The sequence below is a fragment of the Pseudorca crassidens genome, chromosome 21 (genome assembly GCF_039906515.1).
Source record: "Pseudorca crassidens isolate mPseCra1 chromosome 21, mPseCra1.hap1, whole genome shotgun sequence".
NCBI classification, from domain to species: domain Eukaryota; kingdom Metazoa; phylum Chordata; class Mammalia; order Artiodactyla; family Delphinidae; genus Pseudorca; species Pseudorca crassidens.
The window spans coordinates 15,103,702-15,128,544 of NC_090316.1; the positions used below are offsets into that span (position 1 = coordinate 15,103,702).

Below are 24,843 nucleotides of genomic sequence, written 5' to 3' on the forward strand. Positions count from 1 at the left end.
AACCTTAAAATGAAAAAAAAAAAACTGCAACAAAAACCAAAACCCATCAGCCCACGTTTTTTCCTCTTTTTGTCTTTGTAGATATTTGCACTTGACTGGGAGGAAGTGAAAGAAATCAGTTTGCCCCGACCTTCCATAAACGTGCTGACCTGAGGATGCTACAAACAGGTATGGACACCTAAACCATTCTAAGATCATTACCAATTAATATGGCCACTTGGCCATCTTCCAACATTCAAAAGTGGTTTGATCTTAATTAATCGCAGTGATATTAATAAAAGGAAAGGCTCTGCAAGGTGCCCTCTTTTGAACATATTCTGTATAAATGGCTTCAGATTTAAGGGAGATGAAATCTTTTATTCCGAAAACCTGGAGTGCTTTGTGCCTCTGTTCTGAATATTTTGTGAAATGGCTTCCAAGCTGATAGAGCAGGGATGCCTGTAGCCACATTCTCTCGCATTCCAATTCAGTCCCCTTCCTGAGTCTACCGGAGTTTTTATGGCCACTTAGCAACCCTGACATTCTGCAAATTGTATGGTGAACCCTTAACGATTTCTGAAACAAGAATGAGGTAATCTTCACAGCAATTTTAAATATCCCAGAGGTCAAGGGGCCATTTATGGTTTCCTTTATCACAGACTGAATTGACTTTTTCAGTTAATCATTTAAGCCACAAATTACGTATATTATGTATATTATCACAGACGAATCTGGTTTTTGTGTTCCTTCTCCTAGGTGCTTTGGGTATTTGTCAGTAAGGCAGGAAAGTCAGACCAGATGGCATGTATTATTATTGGAAGCAGATCATCGATTCAAGTGTGCCTTTCTTCTTTCTCCCTTCCTCCACCCTGTCTTCAGTTCTATCAGCGAAAACAGTAATTGGTTCCCTGGAAAAAAGGGGATATTTACTCCCTTGGAATGGCTGCCTGAGTAAATGAAAAGGTGCCCCTCCTTCACATGATCATGTGTGCTTTGTTCTCGGCTCACACTGAAGATATTAGCTTTGTACATAGTGAGATGGAGGTGTTGATAATGAGGACATTGGAATGCATTTTTGTGGCTTAGAATTTTGGTGTAAGCCTCTGAGAGGGGCTTACACACAGGTCTTGTTTTTCTCTCGAAAACATCTTTATGAATAGAAAGTGTTTCTGAATTAAGTCATTTTGGTCTTTGTCAAATTTTTGAAGGCAGAAGTAAGGGACACGTCTGGGCGGCACCTGGTCCAGTGTTCTACACAATAAGGGGCTTTTGTATAATAATAACAATGATACGAGTGAAAACAAGAGTGGGTTGTACTTTTTTGAGCCTGACGTGATTGTGAGAAGGGCGTGGGTTTTTCAGATTATTGTTAAGACAGGGAAATGACATGGCTCCCTGAGGTCAGGGTGGGTTTCCGTGGTCACTACACCAGTTTGTGGCTGAATTTGCAGCTCAAGGAATTGCTTTCAGAATCCCATTTCCAAACACTCCAAACACTTACGAAACTTGGAAATACTGGCCACTGGGAAGGGCTTTAGAAAGCCCCACAGAATCTGGAGTTGGGGGGTCTGAGCTTGCCTGTGGGTGTCAAGGTCACTGCCTTGGGTACCGTTTGCCAAGGTTTCTTGGTTAGAGCTAGGAAGGAGGGGTGCAGTGGGTGGGCTTCTTAGCTATGCTCAACATTTCCTAACTACTCTGGTTTAACCTCAACAGGCAGGTGAAATGGAAAATTCTAGGAGAAACATACAAGGAAATCAATTCCCCAGTTCCCTGAGGTCTGTCTATAATTTGGATAATTGAGGAGATAGACTTGAGGTGGGGTGAGGGTTGGAGGAGAGTACTGGAGAAAATACCTTAACAAGGTATTCCTTAGCTAAGGACCTCCGTAGCAAGGAGGTCCCACCCCACCTCCACTTTGCTTTCTGCAGAGAAAGCTGACTTGTGGCGGCCTCCTTCAGGACCCCTCCTCTTTTGATCCTCCTCTCCCACCCTCAGACTGGTGTCCTATTTGAACTGTGAGCCATCTGTGTGTGTGCAGGAACCACGGAGCCATCTCAAGATGGTGGTGGCAAACTAAACGTCCTCATCCCTCCATCAGAAGACACTTCATAGCTGAACAGCTCTGCAGGGTCATAGTTCGTTATTTTCCTGCCTGGTTGGTACCATTTGCCATGAAGAGGGCATGAAGGCAACAGTTATCATCGGCTGCGGTTGCTGCTTGTGACCACTCCCAGTAGGATCGACTCACTCCCATATTAGAATGAGTTTATCTCCCTGGGGAATCTGCCTAGGCTGGGGCAGCCATATGTGGTGGGTTTCTTTCTTTTTTTCTTTTTGGAATTTGTCAGGGCCCCAGTCACCCATTCACATGCGTCTGTTCTGAAAACCGGCCTCTCCTAGTAGGTGGTGGCTGCGGAGGAGATATTTGCATTTCTGACCTGCTACATGATTTTGCTGAATGAAATTCATATAATTACTACACACCATGACTGCCTCTAGAGTTGTATCCATTCTGGTTGGCTTTTTTTCTTCCTCTACTTCATCAGCATCCAATTAATTAAGGGTTGCCATGGCGACCGTTGCCATGACAGCATAAAATTCTCCCAAAGGGCTTCTCATTCATATTCTAATGAAATACATGCGCAGAGCTGGGTGGCTGGAAAAAGTGGTGAGAATTCAGGAAGAACAGAGGCAGAACTAGGAAAGAGCTGCTTTATCTCAAAGTTCTGCCCTCTCTAGCTTTGGCCTTGGATTGCCTTACTTTTGGAAAAGTATCTTTATTTTCCTTTATTATTTTTCCCAATTTCCATTTTTTTCCTATTTTTTTCTATTTCTAAAGCCTGGCTGTTCCTGGGGTCAGGAATAATATATATATTATTGGGCAAAATGAGCTTTTCCTGTTCTCTCATTCTTTTTCTAGTGCATAGTGCATAGTGAGGGGCATATCAATTTTCCTCTGTTGTTTAGTCTGACAGGTCTGCTGGTGGGATTTCTGATGGATTCTTTGTTGGTTAGATAAAGATAGTGAAGCTTTGTCACTTACAGCCATTGGCTGCTTCCATCCCCCTCAAAAAAAGATAGTATCTTGTCACTTGTCTGCATAAATTTCCCAGAAAGCGGTGGTTCTAACAAGAGTTCTTAAAAGCCCTTGCAAATCTGACCACTGATTACACATCCCTGTTTGATGTCTAGCTATACTCATTCGCTCTTCAGTTTCTTCAGAAAGGTCTAAAAGTCTCCATGACTCATCCCCTTAGCCAACCACCTCCTCCTTATAAGGGTGCCTCGTATTTTGGCCTGAGGCCCTCAGTACCTCTACTGTAGCTCGGTTCGGGTCCTCTGGCCTTGCTTGCTTGCCTGCCTCCAGGTCCCACCCCATCCAAGACATTGTCCACACAGCTGTCTGTTTCTAAATCACAGTTTTTACTGTAACCTTCAACTGTTTTCAGCCTTCAAAGGGTCCCATCATCTATACCAATGGTCCTCAAACTTTAGTGTGCAACACTTGTGAAATATACAGATCCCTGGGCATCCCTCCCAGAGATTATGATTTGGTAAATTCAGGATAGAGCTCAGGAACCTGCTTTTCTAACAAACATTCTAGGTTATTCTAATGTAGACAATTTATGGGCCTCATCTTGAGAAACACTGGCCCAAAGGTGAAGCCCAAACTCTTAGCATGGCATTCAAAGCCCACGACAATCTGATGCCTATCTATTTCTGCCTTTTTAACTTCTCTTCTAGTAATGATTCATCCTTGGAACTTCCACTCACATGCCTGCGGTTCTAACTATATCAAAGTTTTCATTATTCCCATCCATGCTGTACACAACTCAAGCCCCAAGCCTTTGCTTAAACTGTTCCCTTGTCTGAAATGACCTTGCTCTTGGGGGGATCAGAATATGTCATCACCCCCCATAAGCCACTTTGGCATAAAGATTATTTTGAACTGAAGGCAATTAAGAAACAGCAGATATAGAAAAAAATTCTATGCTCTCCTCCTTTCTGCCTAAAATCAGGGCATATATTTCCCTTTCTGAAGGTGTTCCCCTCCTGTCTCCTGTACCAGGAAGAAGAGGACGACTCTTAATCACCAGAGATGACTAGACTCTTATTACTAAAGATTAGTGATATTTAAATTTCATTTTTAATATTTAAGATTTTTGTAAGATTTAGTAAGGTTTGTTATACAGACTTGAGTCTTACTTATAAACCTTACTAAATAGCCTTTACCTTCCATTAGTTTCCCTCATGTTTACCTTCCCACAATTTACTGTCCCTAAGAAGATCAAACCCGTTTTTCTTTGTCTTATCATTTCTCCACAATTTATTGACCTTTGTTTAAAGGGTATATAAGCGCACATGTCTTTTCTGTGAGGCCCCCTCCTTGTGCATATGAAATAAGCCTTTTCTCTTGTTAATCTGTCTTTTGTTACTTTAATTCACAGGCCCCAGTCACTAAATGTAAGAGGGTAGAGGAAAAGTTTTTCCTCTCCTGCACTCTCTGCGAGCCTGATCAGACTCCCCCTTGGTCCGGTGTCACCTCTTTCTTGAAGGCTTTTAGTCTCTTCCAGACAGAATCAGCCTTTCTTTGTGTCCCACGGCACTTTATTGGGCCTATGCTTGTACACATTTTATTTCAATTCTCTCTTTAAGAGTTATAGTCCTTGCTTCTTGAAGGTGCTTGCTAACTACTGTTTATGGTGCCAGTTAACTATTCTCTTCCCCATAAGCTGCTTTCTTATTAAAAACAACAATAGAACCACCTGAATTGAGTCCTTGATTCCAGGTAGTGTGCCAAGGGATATACGTACATGTTATCATTTAATATTTACAGAAACCTTATGATACTGCTTTTATGAATTTTTTTTTTTTCCAGTAAGAAAAGTCCAGTAACTTACTCAGAGTTGATAGCGAGTAAATGGCACAGTTGGGATTTATCCAGGTTAGTCTGACTCTAGAGCCTGCCCGGGTTACTGAATTTAAGGGGGAGAAACCTCCCTGAGGGTACCCAGCTAGAGGCAGAAGAGCCCGGCCAGTGGGCCATAGCTTGGTGCTAGATACCCTTCGTGCTTTGAACCGTCAGCTCCTCCTGTAGTTCTTTTTTTTTTTTTTTTTTAATAATTTTTATTGGAGTATAGTTGATTTACAATGTTGTGTTAGTTTCGGGTGTACAGCAAAGTGAATCAGTTATACATATACATATATCCACTCTTTTTAGAGCCTTTTCCCATATAGGCCATTACAGGGTACTGAGTAGAGTCCCCTGTGCTATACAGAACATCCTTATTAGTTACCTATTTTATATGTAATAGTGTGTATATGTCAATCCCAATCTCCCAATTTATCCCTCCACCCCGTAGTTCTTGACACATGGGTCATTGAATGGAAGGAGGCCTTTTAGGTGTTAATGTGATTCTTAATTTAGGACTTAGAGGAGCGACTCATCCAGGGTAGTATAGTTAGAAAGGCTAAGCAGAAACTCTAACCCAGGTATTCACATCCCAAAGTGAATTCGCCAAGTCACAGATACCTCCTCAATACTATCGGAGACTTGGAAGAACTTGGGATTCCGATCACCATTTACAATATTGTTTCAAGTGAAAAATATATCCTGGCGTTGTTTTTGAGACTGTTATGTGAACATTTAGAACCTGGGCTAAGTGGGGGCTGTGAACTAGGTATGCATCTCATGGAGCTGACGTATTGCTGTGCCCGTCGCCAGCGGCCTTTGAATCCAGACCCACGCAGGTATCTGCAAAGTAGTTTTGGTCTTTGGAATTAGGAGATTTCAGTCAAACGTTTGATACTTAGTCCAACAAAGAACATCTGGAAGAAGATTCGACAGCACCTGGCAGCTGTTGAAGGGGGGAGATGTTTTCTCACCTAATTTTCACAAATGGTTTCTGTAACCTCACCTTCAAACCACTTGCCAAACACAGCTCTGCCTGCAGAGGAACTGAAAAAGAAAATGCAATTAACCCCATATGTTCTGTTTAGAAGAGCGTCTGGGTGGCAGCTAGAGCCAGAGCCTGATATCCCAGGCGCTTTCTGATGGGGGGTCTGATGTTTTTCTTTTCCTAGGAATTTAATAATCCAGGGATCTCTCTGTCTAGCAGGCGTCTGAAGTCAGCAGGAACTCATATTATTGGTGCCCAGTTTTGCCCAACCCAATGGCAGTGCTGCTAACCCCATCTTGGGAGAGCTTGTTAGCCTGTGGCCAGGGCTTTGTTCTGCCTAAGCTTCTGGGGAGTGGGCAGCGGTTGGCTCTTTCCCAAGGTGCAGCCTGCCTTGGGAGTTCACTGGGTGCTGAGGAGAGAGAGGGCCCCTGTGCAGGTGATGGGGCTTCACCGATCGCCGCCTTGCCCAGCTGTGTCCCTCCGATGCACCTGCTGTTGGCCGCCAGCATGATAACATACCCTCCTCAGGGGCGAGGGGGGGTGCTGTGAGCAGTTTATCTTCTGGATGATTCATCAGGCCCCTGCTTCGTGATCCACTCCCACGCTTCCCTGAGCCCTGCCCCACAATGTTATCAGCAGGAATAGCAAGGCGTTTGATCTGGAAGAGGAAGAGATCAGAGGGTGAAATTATTAACCTCCACGTCAGTTCTAATTAATGCAGCAAGCCACCTGGATATTTAGTAACTGGAAATGAAATCAATTTGAGTTTTAGAATTTAATTTACATACAGCTGGTACGACAAATCAGTGACCCATTGCTAGGTAACTCACTTCTCTGTAGTTAGGGGAAGAATTTCTGTCCTCATTGTTATCTGGGTGTTTTGCAGATTCAGAAATTCATCCAGAGCTGTTGGCCTCTCAGGAAAGGGCATGCTCCTGTAATGGCTTTGAAAAATTTAACTCTCACTGCAGCTTGGATATGAAGAGGAAATGTGATTTCTGTATTTTGTTTATAGCTGTTTTCATTTAATTCACGATTCCCTCCCTCCCCTCCCCACCCCACAGTGGAAAAAAATAACTAAATGTCTAATTTGGTTTGAGTCAATGTCTGGTTTGAGCATTTAAACAGAGCCTTCAAGGAATGCTCAGCTTTTCTAGGGAAAAAATGCTTTGAATCTCAGATTGCCTGCATCCTCCTCCTGCTTCTCTTCCTAAAACGGCATCTGGTGTAAGCGAGGCATCCGGTGTATAGGGGAGGGGCTGTGGGTCCTAGGACCTCATGGGGGAGGGGAGGAGCCGGGTCTTTGGTTAAGGCGGCTGTATTCTCAGGTTGCTGCCTCTGTACAGGCTCCTGCCAGTTTCTGGCATCACGACTTGAGTGTGGCTGGTATAACCTGGGCCTGGCCAAGAGCTTGTTCCCTGGCTGACCTTTGACCCTCAGTGGCTACAGTCATCATACACAGGCCCTTGACAAACCCTGGCAATCAATACACCATCAATGCCAGGCTAGAAAGGAAGGAGGCTTGGGAAAGTGAAACTTGAGAGCCCTCCTTGTTCCCTCCTTGTTGTGTGGCCACGTTGATGTGGCCTGGCCCTAGGTTGGTGCAGGCAGCCTGAGAATTGTTTTTTCTAGAAATCTATGTAGGGAGCCAGGGCCATGCCTCCTACTCCATTAGGTTTGCTTATTCAATGCCAAAGTTTGGAGAGGGGAAATGGCATGTACGTCTAACAGGTTTGCCCTCCTGTCCTCCACTTCCATCACCTTCCAGGCTGGAAAGTGATGGATTTTTCCTTTACTCTCTCATATGATGATCTCCTCCTTCTGTGGGACAGCAAGCATTCTGGCCTTCCTGCCCGGTGGAGGGACATTGAATCCAAGTGACAGTAGGACTTTCATGCGTTAGTGTCATCCAGTCTTAGTCCTTGATAATTTAAAGTAGGGAGACAAGGGGTTAAGGGGATGGGACAGAATTGGGAAAATCTGCTTTTAAGACAGAAGCCTGGCTTCAAGCCTATTGTTTTGCTGTGTAACCTGGTTTCCGAATGCCATGAACTGATAATTACTCTTGTCATTCTTTTCCATATTCTCCTGGTAAAAATTCTGCCTTTTCAGGCAGATGGGAGTCTCTGGGGGCGTTTGGTAATTCTAGGGTGAGGGCAACATATTCAGAAATCTAGAAGAAAAAAACACACGAATGATTTTCAACCTCCATTACAACATAATGTGAGTTTTGTTACATGTTCTAATTTGACAATAGTTTATAGAATGTGTACTCTCAGTCAACAGCATTTAAGAAGCAGCAATAGTAACTTGCATGTGTCAGAGTGTGCGTGTGTGTGTGTGTGTATGTGTGTGTGTGTGAGAGAGAGAGAGAAAGAGAGAGAGAGAAGGAGGGCAGGTGGCACTTATGGGCTGAGTAGTATGGGCGAGGATATCAAAGATACAGAAAAATCTGGGATTAAACTTGTAGATAGAACACAAAAATTAAAACATTTAAAAGGCTACACACAGGTGAGTGAGATTAATACAGCCCCAATTTAGTATAGGAATTTTGAGGAAACACGAAACAAAGAATTGATTGGAGTTAGACATATTTAACCAGATACAGACTTCTTAAAAGAGGTGATTTTGGGGATCAGACTTGAAGGCAAGCTTATTTACCCATATATAAATAAAAAGGGATCGAGGCATAAAGATCAGGTGATTGGAGCTAAGGTTTTCAGTGAAGGAAATGGGGTTGATGAGATAGAGGGGAACCCACCTGGGTGATGGGAGTGGTATTGTGAGAATAGCTTCAGCCTAGGAATGAAGAGATGCCCTTGAACTCTTACTGATAAGTGGTGTGACCTTGGGGAAGCTCCCTGACCCCTGAAGCCTCAGGTTCCTTATCAGTTGAAGGAGGGACCAGAGGGTTTCTCAGACTCCTTCCAGGTATAGCCGGCTCTGATTCAGTGGGACAGGGAGCCTGATCTAGGTTTTGAGCAGTGGTGGGATGTGATGAAACGATGCTTCCAGTCACTGTAGGTGGAATAAACTGGAACCCAGGAGAGCAGTGACCAGGCGTGAAATGATGTAGCTATAGTGTAATGGGCTGAATGGTGGCCCCTCAAAATACATGTCAGAGTCCTAATCCCTGGAACCTGTGAATGTTACCTTAATTGGCAAAAAAGGACTTTCCAGATGTGATTGAGTTAAGGATTTTGAGATAGGGAAGTTATCCTCGCTTATCTGGGTGGACTCTAAATGCCATCACAAATATCCCCATAAGGTAACCCCTGAGGCAGAGGAAGTTTTGAGACAGAAGGGGAGACAGTGTGACCACAGAGAGGTTAGAGTGACATGGCCACAGCTAAGGCATATTTTTTACCTTTTGTTTTAATAACTTTCTCCTTCCTTCTTTCCTTCCTTCCTTCTTTCCTTCCTTCCTTCCTTCCTTCCTTCCTTCCTTCCTTCCTTTCTTTCTTTTTTTTTCTTTCTCTCTCTCTCTCTCTCTCTCTCTCTCTCTCTTTCTCTCTTTCCTTTCTTTCTTTCTTCTCCCTTTTCTTCTGAGCCATGTGGCTGACAGGGTCTTGGTGCTCTGGCCAGGTGTCAGGCCAGAGACTCTGAGGTGGGAGAGCCAAGTTCAGGACATTGGTCTACCAGAGACCTCCCGGCCCTATATAATATCAAAAGGTGAAAGCTCTCCCAGAGATCTCCATCTCAATGCTAAGACCCAGCTCCACTCAACAACCAGCAAGCTCCAGTGTTGGACACCCTATGCCAAACAACTAGCAAGACAGGAACAGAACCCCATCCATTAGCAGAGAGGCTGCCTAAAACCATAATAAGTCACAGACACCCCAAAACACACCACCGGATGCGGTCCTGCCCACCAGAAAGACAAGATCCAGCCTCATCCACCAGAACACAGGCACCAGTCCCTTCCACCAGGAAGCCAACACAACCCACTGAACCAACCTTACCCACTGGGGGCAGACACCAAAAACAATGAGAACTACAAACCTGAAGCCAGCAAAAGGAGACCCAAACACAGTAAGTTAAACAAAATGAGAAGACAGAGAAATACACAGCAGATGAAGGAATGAGGTAAAAACCCACCAGACCAAACAAATGAAGAGGAAATAGGCAGTCTACCTGAAAAACAATTCAGAGTAATGATACTAAAGATGATCCAAAATCTTGGAAATAGAATGGAGGAAATACAAGAAACGTTTAACAAGGACCAGGAAGAACTAAAGAGCAAACAAACAATGATGAACAACACAATAAATGAAATTAAAAATTCTCTAGAAGGAATCAATAGTAAAAAACCTGAGGCAGAAGAACACATAAGTGACCTGGAAGATAAAATAGTGGAAATAACTACTGCAGAGCAGAATAAAGAAAAAAGAATGAAAAGAATTGAGGACAGTCTCAGAGACCTCTAGGACAACATTAAATGCACCAACATTCGAATTATAGGGGCCCCAGAAGAAGAAGAGAAAAAGAAAGGGACTGAGAAAATATTTGAAGAGATTATAGTTGAAAACTTCCCTAATATGGGAAAGGAAATAGTCAGTCAAGTCCAGGAAGTGCAGAGAGTCCCATAAAGGATAAATCTAAGGACAAACAAGCCAAGACACATATTAATCAAACTATCAAAAATTAAATACAAAGAAAAAATATTAAAAGCAGCAAGGAAAAAGCAACAAGTAACATACAATGGAATCCCCATAAGGTTAACAGCTCATCTTTCAGCAGAAATTCTGCAAGCCAGAAGGGTTTGCCAGGACATATTTAAAGTGATGAAAGGGAAAAACCAACAACCAAGCTTACTCTACCCAGCAAGGATCTCATTCAAATTCGACGGAGAAATTAAAACCTTTGCAGACAAGCAAAATCTAAGAGAATTCAGCAAGACCAAACCAGCTTTACAACAAATGCTAAAGGAGCTTCTCTAGGCAGGAAACACAAGAGAAGGAAAAGACTTACCATAACAAACCCAAAACAATTAAGAAAATGGTAATAGGGAACATACATATCGATAATTACCTTAAATGAAAATGGATTAAATGCTCCCACCAAAAGACGTAGCCTGGCTGAATGGATACAAAAACAAGACCCGTATATATGCTGTCTACAAGAGACCCACTTCAGACTTAGGGACACATACAGACTGAAAGTGAGGGGATGGAAAAGATATTCCATGCAAATGGAAATCAAAAGAAAGCTGGAGTAGCAATTCTCATATCAGACAAAACGAACTTTAAAATAAAGACTATTATAAGAGACAAAGAAGGACACTACATAACAATGAAGAGATCAATCCAAGAAGAAGATATAACAATTGTAAATATTTATGCACCCAACATAGGAGCACCTCAATACATAAGGCAAATGCTAACAGCCATAAAAGAGGAAATCGACAGTAACACAGTCATAGTAGGAGACTTTAACACTCCACTTTCACCAATGGACAGATCGTCCAAAATGAAAATAAATAAGGAAACACAAGCTTTAAATGATACATTAAACAAGATGCACTGACTTGATATTTATAGGACATTCCATCCAAAAACAACAGAATACACTTTCTTCTCAAGTGCTCATGGAACATTCTCCAGGATAGATCATACCTTGGGTCACAAATCAAGCCTTGGTAAATTTAAGAATATTGAAATCATATCAAGTATCTTTTCCAACCACAACGCTATGAGATTAGATATCAATTACAGGAAAAATCTGTAAAAAATACAAACACATGGAGGCTAAACAATACACTACTAAATAACCAAGAGATCACTGAAGAAATCAAAGGGGAAATCAAAAAATACCTAGAAACAAATGATAATGAAAACACAATGACCCAAAACCTATGGGATGCAGCAAAAGCAGTTCTAAGAGGGAAGTTTATAGCAATACAATCCTACCTGAAGAAACAAGAAACATCTCAAATAAACAACCTAACCTTACACCTAAAGCAATTAGAGAAAGAAGAACAAAAAAACCCCAAAGTTAGTAGAAGAAATCATAAAGATCATATCAGAAATAAATGAAAAAGAAATGAAGGAAATGACAACAAAGATCAATAAAACTAAAAGCTGTTCTTTGAGAAGATAAACAAAATTGATAAACCATTAGCCAGACTCATCTAGAAAAAAAGGGAGAAAACTCACATCAGTGGAATTAGAAATGAAAAAGGAGAAGTAACAACTGACACTGCAGAAATACAAAGGATCATGAGAGATTACTGCAGGCAACTATATGCCAATAAAATGGACAACCTGGAAGACATGGACAAATTCTTAGAAAAGCACAATCTTCTGAGACTGAACTAGGAAGAAATAGAAAATATGAACAGACCAATCACAAGCACTGTGATTGAAACTGTGATTAAAAATCTTCCAACAAACAAAAGCCCAGGACCAGATGGATTCACAGGCGAATTGTATCAAACATTTGGAGAAGAGTTAACACCTATCCTTCTCAAACTCTTCCCAAATATATCAGAGGGAGGAACACTCCTAAACTCATTCTATGAGGCCACCATCACCCTGATAGCAAACCAGACAAATATGTCACAAAAAAAGAAAACTACAGGCCTATATCACTGATGAACATAGATGCAAAAATCCTCAACAAAATACTAGCAAACAGAATCCAACAGCACATCAAAAGGATCATACACCATGATCAAGTGGGGTTTATGCTAGGAATGCAAGGGTTCTTCAATACACAAATCAATCAATGTGATACACCATATTAACAAATTGAAGGACAAAAACCGTATGATCATCTCAATAGATGCAGAAAAGCTTTCAATAAAATTCAACATCCATTTATGATAAAAACCCTCCAGAAGGTAGGCATAGAGGGAACTTACCTCAACATAACAAAGACCATATATGACAAACCCACAGCCAACGTCTTTCTCCATGGTGAAAAACTGAAACCATTTCCACTAAGATCGGGAACAAGACAAGGTTGCCCACTCTCACCACTATTATTCAACATAGTTTTGGAAGTTTTAGCCGCGGCAGTCAGAGAAGAAAAAGAAATAAAAGGGATCCAAATTGGAAAAGAAGAAGTAAAACTGTCACTGTTTGCAGATAACATGATACTATACATAGAGAATCCTAAAGATGCTACCGGAAAACTACTAGAGCTAATCAGTGAATTTGGTAAAGTAGCAGGATACAAAAATAATGCACAGAAATCTCTTGCATTCCTATACACTAATGTTGAAAAATCTGAAAGAGAAATTAAGAAAACACTCCCATTTACCATTGCAACAAAAAGAATAAAATACCTAGGAATAAACCTACCTAAGGAGACAAAAGACCTGTATGCAGAAAACTATAAGACATCTTTCTGATGAAAGAAATTAAAGATGATACAAACAGATGGAGAGATATACCATGTTCTTGGACTGGAAGAATCAACATTGTGAAAATGACTATACTACCCAAAGCAATCTATAGATTCAATGCAATCCCTATCAAACTACCACTGGCATTTTTCACAGAACTAGAACAAAAAATTTCACAATTTGTATGGAAACACAAAAGACCCCGAACAGCCAAAGCAATCTTAAGAAAGAAAAACGGAGCTGGAGGAATCAGGCTCCCTGACTTCAGATTATACTACAGAGCTACAGTAATCAAGACAGTATGGTACTGGCATGAAAACAGAAATATAGATCAATGGAACAGGATAGAAAGCCAAGAGATAAACCCACGCACATATGGTTACCTTATCTTTCATAAAGGAGGCAAGAACATACAATGGAGAAAAGACAGCCTCTTCAATAAGTGGTGCTGGGAAAACTGGACAGCTGCATGTGAAAGAATGAAATTAGAACACTTCCTAACACCATACACAAAAGTAAACTCAAAATGGATTAAAGACCTAAATGTAAGGCCAGACACTATAAAATTCTTAGAGGAAGACGTAGGCAGAACACTCTATGACATAAATCACAGCAAGATCCTTTTTGACCCACCTCCTAGAGAAATGGAAATAAAACCAAAAATAAACAAATGGGACCTAATGAAACTTAAAAGCTTTTGCACAGCAAAGGAAAACATAAACAAGATGAAAAGACAACCCTCAGAATGGGAGAAACTATTTGTAGATGAAGCAACTGACAAAGGATTAATCTCCAAAATTTACAAGCAGCTCATGCAGCTCCATATCAAAAAACAAACAACCCAATCCAAAAATGGGCAGAAGACCTAAATAGACGTTTCTCCAAAGAAGATATACAGATTGCCAACAAACACATGAAAGGATGTTCAACGTCGCTAATCATTAGAGAAATACAAATCAAAACTACAATGAGGTATCACCTCACACTGGTCAGAATGGCCATCATCAAAAAATCTACAAACAGAAATGCTGGAGAGGGTGTGGAGAAAAGGGAACCCTCTTGCACTGTTGGTGGGAATGTAAATTGATACAGCCACTATGGAGAACAGTATGGAGGTTCCTTAAAAAACTAAAAATAGAACTACCATATGATCCAGCAATCCCACTACTGGGCATATACCCTGAGAAAACCATAATTCAAAAAGAGTCATGTACCACAATGTTCATTGCATCTCTATTTACAATAGCCAGGACATGGAAGCAACCTAAGTGTCCATTGACAGATGAATGGATAAAGATGTGGCACATATATACAATGGAATGTTACTCAGCCATAAAAAGAAATGAAATTGAGTTATTTGTAGTGAGGTGGATGGACCTAGAGACTGTCATACAGAGTGAAGTTATTTAGAAAGAGAAAAACAAATACCGTATACTAACACATATATACAGGGTCTAAAAATAAAAAAAGGTTCTGAAGAACCTAGGGGCAGGACAGGAATAAAGTCTCAGTCATAGAGAATGGACTTGAGGACATGGGAGGGGGAAGGGGAAGCTGGGGCGAAGTGAGAGAGTGGCATGGACATATATACTTTACCAAATGTAAAATAGATAGCTAGTGGGAAGCAGCCACATAGCACAGGGAGATGAGCTCGGTGCTTTGTGTCCACCTAGAGGGGTGGGATAGGGAGGGTGGGAAGGAGACGCAAGAGGGAGGGAATATGGGGATATATGTATATGTATAGCTGACTCACTTTGTTATACAGCAGAAACTAACACACCATTGTAAAGAAATTTTACTCCAATAAAGATGTTAAAAAAAATTGCTGGGGTGTTCATAAGGGTGCATATTTTGACAGCAATTGTACTATGTGTCTGACACATGTTATCTCATTTCATCACCCTGTGTTATATATTTTCGTCCCCAATTTTGAAAGTAAGCATATTTTTAAATTTACCTCAAAGTCACAGACACACACATGGAGGTAAACTGTCACAAAGCTAAAAGGCTTATGATTGGGATTGACCTTTTTCACTCACCCTGACTTCCTGGAGACTCATTTAAGTTGTCACCTGAATCAATAGTTCTTTCCTTTTTATTGCTGAGTAAGTGTCTCATGGTATGCATGTTCCACAGTTTGTTTAAACCATTCACCCAGTGAAGGACGTCTGGGCTGTTTTCAGTTTTTGGCTGTTACCAATAAAGCAGCTGTAAACATTTGTTTCTATGTGTTTGTGTGAATCTGTCTACATTTCCCTGGAATAAATACCTGGGAGTGTCATTGATAGGTCATATGGTCATTGCACGTTTAGTTTTTTAAAAAACTGCCAAACTGTTTCCAGAGTGGCTGAACATTTTGCATTTCCATTGGCAGTGTTTGAGTGATCCAGCTTCTCTGTGAATATATTTTAAATATTTATTTATTTTGGCTGTGCCGGGTCTTAGTTGTGGCACGTGGGATCTTTAGTTGCAGCATGCATGTGAGATCTAGTTCCCTGACCAGATACTGAATCTGGGCCCCCTGGATTGGGAGCGCAGAGTCTTTAGCTACTGGACCACCAGAGAAGGCCCATCTGTGAATATATTTTAAAGGGACAATGGGAGGTAGAAATAAAGTTGCGTTTTGATGACATCCTCTAGGTGGTGCCACTGTGGCCTCCTTAAGTAGCGAGAGTGATGTATGCCTGACCTGTTCCAAGGCAGCTGGGTCTGCAGGGCTGGTGGGAGAAGTGTCTCCAAACCTGATATCCAACCTGCCCGGTGGGAGGTCTTTGATATGGCCCTGTTCCTTCCCAGGGGTTTCCCACATCCATTGGTCAGGGCCATGGTGGTGTCTGGGATTTGGGCTACTTTCTCCATTATGGAAACAAGAGACTCTTTCTCGTTTGAGCATAGTAGTTACTATTAAAAGCTGCCTGGAAGTGGTGATTCAGAGAGACTGTTGTCTTCTCACACCCTGTGTGAGCCAGATGGAGGAGTTGTGTTGGGAGCGGAGAGGGAAGAGTGGGGTTAGGATCAAAGCCAGAAAGGAGGATGTTTCACTAAGAAAGCTGATGCAGGCCAGTGTAACCCTGCAGTCGCTGAGGTGGCTGGGGAAGCCTTCTATCAAAGCTCAGCTGTTCCTCTGAAGCTCAGCTCTGAGTCTGTAAGGCTCACATGCTTAGGCCTGGAGCTATACTGCCTCCGTCCAATTCCCAACTCGATCCCTTACTAGCTGTGTAAACTTCGCCAAGTTTATTTAAACCCTGCTAAGTCTTGAAATCTCATCTATAAATTGGGGATACTAATAGGGCCTCACAGGTTTATTATGAGGACTAAGGGGCACAATACATGTAAAGTCCTTAGAACAGTGGTTCTCAAACTGGGTGGCACGTTGGATTTACCTGGAGATCTTTAGAGGATATTGTTGCCTGGGTCCCATTCCCAGAGATTGGGATCATTACAACTGGATTATAAAAAAGTCCTTAGGTACCTACTGGGTTTAAAAAAATCATGTTTAGGATAAATTCCTTGAAGTGGAATTGTTGGGCCAAAAAGTAAGCATACTTTAAGACTTCTGTTATCTTGCACGTGTTCTTCAAAAACTTATACCAACCTATGTTCTCAAAAGCAGTATATGAAAATGCCTGCTTTTCCATACTTCGGCCAGCAGTGGAGATTATTATTATTTTTATATTTGCTAATTTGAAAAAATATGATATCATATACGCATTCTTTGATTACTATTGAGGATAAACATCTTTTCACCTGTGGTTTTTCTTTTTCTTTTCTAGGTCATTGTTGAAATGTAGTTTTTGGTTATTTCTTCACAACAAGTTGCTCAGTTGGAATTATTGTTTTAAGAATAGGTTCAGACCAGTCCAGTCCATAGCTGGGTTTTATCTGAAGCCTTCTCACTTAGGCTAAGGAAAGAAAGGTGCATAAAAGTACAGTTTTGATGTAAACCTAGAGAGAGCTTAGTCTGATTGGCAATGAATGAATCCCATGCAGTTTGCCTTTTGAAACTCATGCCTTGGGAAGAGTAGAGATATAAAATACAAAATGTTGGCTGAAGTGATGACTCTCCGGAGCCAAATTATCTGCCTAGGAAGTTCCTACATCCTCCTGGAGTAAGGTTAACACTGCAGACCTGATGCTAAGGAAGAATCTGGAATATTCACTTCTGAACAGTCACTTTTATTGTGGCAGCCCTAGTCCCTTTACATGCCCTTTTAAAATTGAGAGAACAAAGCATTTACATCTTTTAAAGAATTTAGGGACTTCTGAGAGCCAGAGCACTTAACTTCATAAGACCATGGCAAGAAACCTATGTGTGGGGTGACCACAGTTTTGGGGAAGGAGACCTGGCAGATTAAAGACTGTGAGCCCTCAGATTTACTTCTGTTTGCTACAGGGAACCAGGTCACCTGGTTTAGTCATTCTTAGATGTCAACACTGATGAATGACAGTGAGAGAGAGTCATCCTCTAAGATGAATTTAAAAGATGCTTCTTATGGAAAATGCATGGAAGGTTGCAGCCTTCTTTGAATGATTGTGAATGAGGAAGGACTCATCACTCCCTAGAGGGCAGATGAGTGGACAGTTCTGGGAAGCAAGTAAAACAGGAAGAAGTCAGGGATTAAAGATTTCACAGCAGGGAAAGTTAAAGAGCAAAAAATATGGATGACTTTGGCACATGGGTGTGGGTGTCAACCTCCCTATTTAAAAAATATTGAAGTATAGTTGATTTACAATGTCATGTTAGTTTCAGGTATACAGCAAAGTGATTCAGTTTTATATTTTATATTATGTCTATATGTATACATATATATATTCTTTTTCAGATTCTTTTCCATTATAGGTTATTATTGTACAAGATGTTGAATGTAGTTCCCTGTGCCATACTGTAGGTCCTTGTTGTTTATATATTTTATATATAGTAGCGTGTATCTGTTAATCCCAAACTCCTAATTTATCCTTTCCCCTCCCCTTTCAACCATAAGGTTGTTTTCTATTTCTGTGAGTCTGTTTCTGTTTTGTAAATAAGTTCATTTGCATTATTTTTTAGATTCCACAAATAAGTGATATCATATGATATTTGATTTCTGTCTGACTTACTTCACTTAGTATGATAATCTCTAGTTCCATCCATTGTTGCTGCAAATGGCATTATTTCATTCTTTTCATGGCTGAGTAATATTCCATCATGTATATGTACCACATCTTCTTCATCCATTCATCTGTGGATGGACACTTAGGTTGCTTCCATGTCCTGACTATTGTAAATAGAGATGCAATGAACATTGTGGTACATGACTCTTTTTGAATTATGGTTTTCTCAGGGTATATGCCCAGGACTGGGATTGCTGGATCATATGGTAGTTCTATTTTTAGTGTTTTAAGGAACCTCCATACTGTTCTCCATAGTGGCTGCACCAATTTACATTCCCACCAACGGTGTAGGAGGGTTCCCTTTTCTCCACACCCTCTCCAGCATTTATTATTTGCAGAACTTTTGGTGATGGCCATTCTGACCAGTGTGAGGTGATACCTCATTGTAGTTTTGATTTGCATTTCTCTAATAATTAAAAATGTTGAGCATCTTTTCATCAATGTCCCTTCTCTTTGAACTTCCCAGCTGAATATAGCTCTCTGTCTGAGGAGCTGTGATCAATATTGGCAGCTTCTGTACAACTGCCTGCTCTTTAGGTCAGTCTCTACCCATTCTCTGTCCCTATCACTAAATGATGCTGTGGTTCCCAAAGACCTTTCTCTGGAAGTTCCCTGGCGAGGCCTCAGTGTCAGGTAGTAGCTGGAGACTCATGCAGTCTCAAACTCCCTCCCAGCCCAGCAGGTTACTGAGTGTTCTCCAGACCCCATTCCCTTCTCAGGTTAATAAATGTAATCCCAGGGCTTCCCTGGTGGCGCACTGGTTGAGAGTCCACCTGCCGATGCAGGGGACACGGGTTCGTGCCCCAGTCCGGGAAGATCCCACATGCCGCGGAGCGGCTGGGGCCGTGAGCGTGGCCGCTGAACCTGCGCGTCCGGAGCCTGTGCTCCGCAACGGGAGAGGCCACAACAGTGAGAGGCCCGCCTACAGCAAAAAAAATAAAAAATAAAAAATAAATAAATGTAATCCCAGACTCTTAGGAGAGCAAAGGCAAGCCAGTTGAGGTGGACGGAATTAGCTGCATTCTAAGGTGGGCATGAATCATTTAGGCATCATGATTCATATGACATTTTAAGGCTGAGTCAATTCTCTTTGGCTTTGCCCTGAAGCCACTCTGATGGAGAGGGAGGCTGCTGGTTGATCAGTCACTTACCTGTAAAGGTGGTAAAGGATGTGCAGGGCCGGAGGTTGGCGGCGTGAACACAGCCTGCGGGGCGTTGGTGCACCGCGGCTGGCCGGGAGAGAGTCCGGGGAGGGGTCTGGAGCTGCCGAAGAGGCAAGAGACTTTTACGTCCCTCTTTGTTTTCTGGTGCGCGGGGAGAGGGGATTAAGAGCGCTGCTTGAGAGAGCTCCAGGGACGGGCGCGGGCCGCGGCTAGGGGTGCGGAGCCCAGAGACGGACGTGGCTAGGGCCGCCCAGAGCGGCTAGGGCCGCTGCTGCCGCCACCGGGAGGCCTGTGTGCGAGCACAGGTCACTGGCCACGCGCCCTTCCGGGGAGCCTGTGCAGCCCGCCACTGCCGGGGTCCCGGGATCCAGGGACAACTCCCCCGGGAGAACGCACAGGCGCGCCTCAGGCTGCAACGTCTCGCCGGCCTCTGCCGCCGCAGGCCCGCCCCACACTCCGTGCCCCTCCCTACCCCCGGGCCTGAGTGAGCCAGAGCCTCCGAATCAGCGGCTCCTTTAACCCCGTCCTGTCTGAGCAAAGAACAGACGCCCTCCGGCGACCTACATGCACAGGCGGGGCTAAATCCAAAGCTGAGCCCCTGGGAGCTGTGAGAACAAAGAAGAGAAAGGGAAATCTCTCCCAGCAGCCTCAGAAGCAGCGGATTAAAGCTCCACAATCAACTTGATATGCCCTGCATCTGTGGAATACCTGAATAGACAACCAATCATCCCAAATTAAGGAGCCCTGTGGATGAAAGGCTCTTGGGGCTGCAGCCAGGAGTCAGTGCTGTGCCTCTGAGGTGGGAGAGCCAACTTCAGGACACTGATCCACAAGAGACCTCCCAGCTGCACATAATATCAAACAGCAAAAATTTCTGAGAGATCTCCATCTCAACGCCAGCACCCAGCTTCACTCAACGACCAGCAAGCTACAGTGCTGGACATCCTATGCCAAACAACTAGCAAGACAGGAACACAACCCCACCCATTAGCAGAGAGGCGGCCCAAAATCATAATAAGTCTACAGACATCCCAAAACACACCACCAGACGTGGACCTGCACACCAGAAAGACAAGATCTAGCCTCATCCACCAGAACACAGGCACTAGTACCCTCCACCAGGAAGCCTACACAACCCACTGAACCAACCTTAGCCACTGGGGACAGACACAAAAAACAACAGGAACTACGAACCTTCAGCCTGCAAAAAAGGAGACCCCAAACACAGTAAGATAAGCAAAATGAAAAGACAGAAAAACACACCGCAGATGAAGGAGCAAGATAAAAACCCATCAGACCTAACAAATGAAGAGGAAATAGGCAGTCTACCTGAAAAAGAATTCAGAATAATGATAGTAAGGTTGATCCGAAATCTTGGAGATAGAATGGACAATAGAATGGACAAAATGCAAGAATCAGTTAACAAGGACCTAGAAGAACTAAAGATGAAACAAGCAACGATGAACAACACAATAAATGAAATTAAAAGTACTCTAGATGGGATCAATAGCAGAATAACTGAGGCAGAAGAACGGATAAGTGACCTGGAAGATAAAATAGTGGAAATAACTACTGCAGAGCAGAATAAAGAAAAAAGAATGAAAAGAACTGAGGACAGTCTCAGAGACCTCTGGGACAACATTAAACGTACCAACATTCGAATTATAGGGGTTCCAGAAGAAGAAGAGAAAAAGAAAGGGACTGAGAAAATATTTGAAGAGATTATAGTTGAAAACTTCCCTAATATGGGAAAGGAAATAGTTAATCAAGTCCAGGAAGCACAGGGAGTCCCATACAGGATAAATCCAAGGAGAAATACGCCAAGACACATATTAATCAAACTGTCAAAAATTAAATACAAAGAAAACATATTAAAAGCAGCAAGGGAAAAACAACAAATAACACACAAGGGAATCCCCATAAGGTTAACAGCTGATCTTTCAGCAGAAACTCTGCAAGCCAGAAGGGAGTGGCAGGACATATTGAAAGTGTTGAAGGAGAAAAACCTGCAACCAAGATTACTCTACCCAGCAAGGATCTCATTCAGATTTGATGGAGAAATTAAAACCTTTAGAGACAAGCAAAAGCTGAGAGAGTTCAGCACCACCAAACCAGCTCTACAACAACTGCTAAAGGAACTTCTCTAGGCAAGAAACACAAGAGAAGGAAAAGACCTACAATAACAAACCCAAAACAATTAAGAAAATGGGAATGGGAACACACATATCGATAATTACCTTAAATGTAAATGGACTAAATGCTCCCACCAAAAGACACAGATTGGCTGAATGGATACAAAAACAAGACCCATATATTTGCTGTCTACAAGAGACCCACTTCAGACCTAGAGACACATACAGACTGAAAGTAAGGGGATGGAAAAAGGTATTTCATGCAAATGGAAACCAAAAGAAAGCTGGAGTAGCAATTCTCATATCAGACAAAATAGACTTTAAAACAAAGACTATCAGAAGAGACAAAGAAGGACACTACATAATGATCAAGGGATCGATCCAAGAGGAAGATATAACAATTGTAAATATTTATGCACCCAACATAGGTGCACCTCAATACATAAGGCAAATACTGACAACCATAAAAGGGGAAATCGACAGTAACACATTCATAGTAGGGGACTTTAACACCCCACTTTCACCAATGGACAGATCATCCAAAATGAAAATAAATAAGGAAACACAAGCTTTAAATGATACATTAAATGAGATGGAGTTAATTGATATTTATAGGACATTCCATCCAAAAACAACAGAATACACATTTTTCTCAAGTGCTCATGGAACATTCTCCAGGATAGATCATATCTTGGGTCACAAATCAAGCCTTGGTAAATTTAAGAAAATTGAAATTGTATCAAGTATCTTTTCCGACCACAACGCTATGAGACTCGATATCAATCACAGGAGAAGATCTGTAAAAAATACAAACACATGGAGGCTAAACAATACACTACTTAATAACGAAGTGATCACTGAAGAAATCAAAGGGGAAATCAAAAAATACCTAGAAACAAATGACAATGGAGACACGACGACTCAAAATCTATGGGATGCAGCAAAAGCAGTTCTAAGAGGGAAGTTTATAGCAATACAATCTTACCTTAAGAAACAGGAAACATCTCGAATAAACAACCTAACCTTGCACCTAAAGCAATTAGAGAAAGAAGAACAAAAAAACCCCAAAGTTAGCAGGAGGAAAGAAATCATAAAAATCAGATCAGAAATAAATGAAAAAGAAATGAAGGAAACGATAGCAAAGATCAATAAAACTAAAAGCTGGTTTTTTGAAAGGATAAACAAAATTGATAAACCATTAGCCAGACTCATCAAGAAAAAAAGGGAGAAGACTCAAATCAATAGAATTAGAAATGAAAAAGGAGAAGTAACGACTGACACTGCAGAAATACAAAAGATCATGAGAGATTACTACAAGCAACTCTATGCCAATAAAATGGACAACCTGGAAGAAATGGACAAATTCTTAGAAAGGCACAACCTGCCAAGACTGAATCAGGAAGAAATAGAAAATATGAACAGACCAATCACAAGCACTGAAATTGAAACTGTGATTAAAAATCTTCCAACAAGCAAAAGCCCAGGACCAGATGGCTTCACAGGCGAATTCTATCAAACATTTAGAGAAGAGCTATCATCTATCCTTCTCAGACTCTTCCAAAATATAGCAGAGGGAGGAACACTCCCCAACTCATTCTACGAGGCCACCATCACCCTGATACCAAAACCAGACAAGGATGTCACAAAGAAAGAAAACTACAGGCCAATATCACTGATGAACATAGATGCAAAGATCCTCAACAAAATACTAGCAAACAGAATCCAACAGCACATTAAACGGATCATACACCATGATCAAGTGGGGTTTATTCCAGGAATGCAAGGATTCTTCAATATACGCAAATCAATCAACGTGATACACCATATTAACAAATTGAAGGAGAAAAACCATATGATCATCTCAATAGATGCAGAGAAAGCTTTTGACAAAATTCAACACCCATTTATGATAAAAACCCTGCAGAAAGTAGGCATAGAGGGAACTTTCCTCAACATAATAAAGGCCATATATGACAAACCCACAGCCAACATCGTCCTCAATGGTGAAAAACTGAAAGCATTTCCACTAAGATCAGGAACAAGACAAGGTTGCCCACTCTCACCACTCTTATTCAACATAGTTTTGGAAGTTTTAGCCACAGCAATCAGAGAAGAAAAGGAAATAAAAGGAATCCAAATCGGAAAAGAAGAAGTAAAGCTGTCACTGTTTGCAGATGACATGATACTATACATACAGAACCCTAAAGATGCTACCAGAAAACTACTAGAGCTAATCAATGAATTTGGTAAAGTAGTAGGATACAAAATTAATGCACAGAAATCTCTGGCATTCCTGTACACTAAGGATGAAAAATCTGAAAGTGAAATCAAGAAAACACTCCCATTTACCATTGCAACAAAAAGAATAAAATACCTAGGAATAAACCTACCTAAGGAGACAAAAGACCTGTATGCAGAAAATTATAAGACACTGATGAAAGAAATTAAAAATGATACAAATAGATGGAGAGATATACCATGTTCTTGGATTGGAAGAATCAACATTGTGAAAATGACTCTACTACCCAAAGCAATCTACAGATTCAATGCAATCCCTATGAAACTACCACTGGCATTTTTCACAGAACTAGAACAAAAAATCTCATAATTTGTATGGAAACACAAAAGACCCCGAATAGCCAAAGCAATTTTGAGAACGAAAAATGGAGCTGGAGGAATCAGGCTCCCTGACTTCAGACTATACTACAAAGCTACAGTAATCAAGACAGTATGGTACTGGCACAAAAACAGAAATATAGATCAATGGAACAGGATAGAAAGCCCAGAGATAAACCCACGCACATATGGTCACCTTATCTTTGACAAAGGAGGCAGAAATGTACAGTGGAGAAAGGACAGCCTATTCAATAAGTGGTGCTGGGAAAACTGGACAGCTACATGTAAAAGTATGAGATTAGATCACTCCCTAACACCATACACAAAAATAAGCTCAAAATGGATTAAAGACCTAAATGTAAGGCCAGAAACTATCAAACTCTTAGAGGAAAACATAGGCAGAACACTCTATGACATAAATCACAGCAAGATCCTTTTTGACCCACCTCCTAGAGAAATGGAAATAAAAACAAAAATAAACAAATGGGACCTAATGAAACTTAAAAGCTTTTGCGCAGCAAAGGAAACCATAAAGAAGACCAAAAGACAACCCT

At 41.6% G+C, this 24,843-nt stretch overlaps 1 long non-coding RNA gene across 1 annotated transcript in view; it reads left to right on the forward strand.

Annotated features, from left to right (window-relative positions):
* The window catches only part of LOC137216085 (uncharacterized), a 292,801-nt gene that overhangs the window by 74,530 nt on the left and 193,428 nt on the right, over positions 1–24,843 (forward strand). The window contains exon 2 of the long non-coding RNA XR_010939586.1: positions 82–168. This is a non-coding gene — a long non-coding RNA (uncharacterized lncRNA). The remainder of the gene's footprint in view (positions 1–81; positions 169–24,843) is intronic.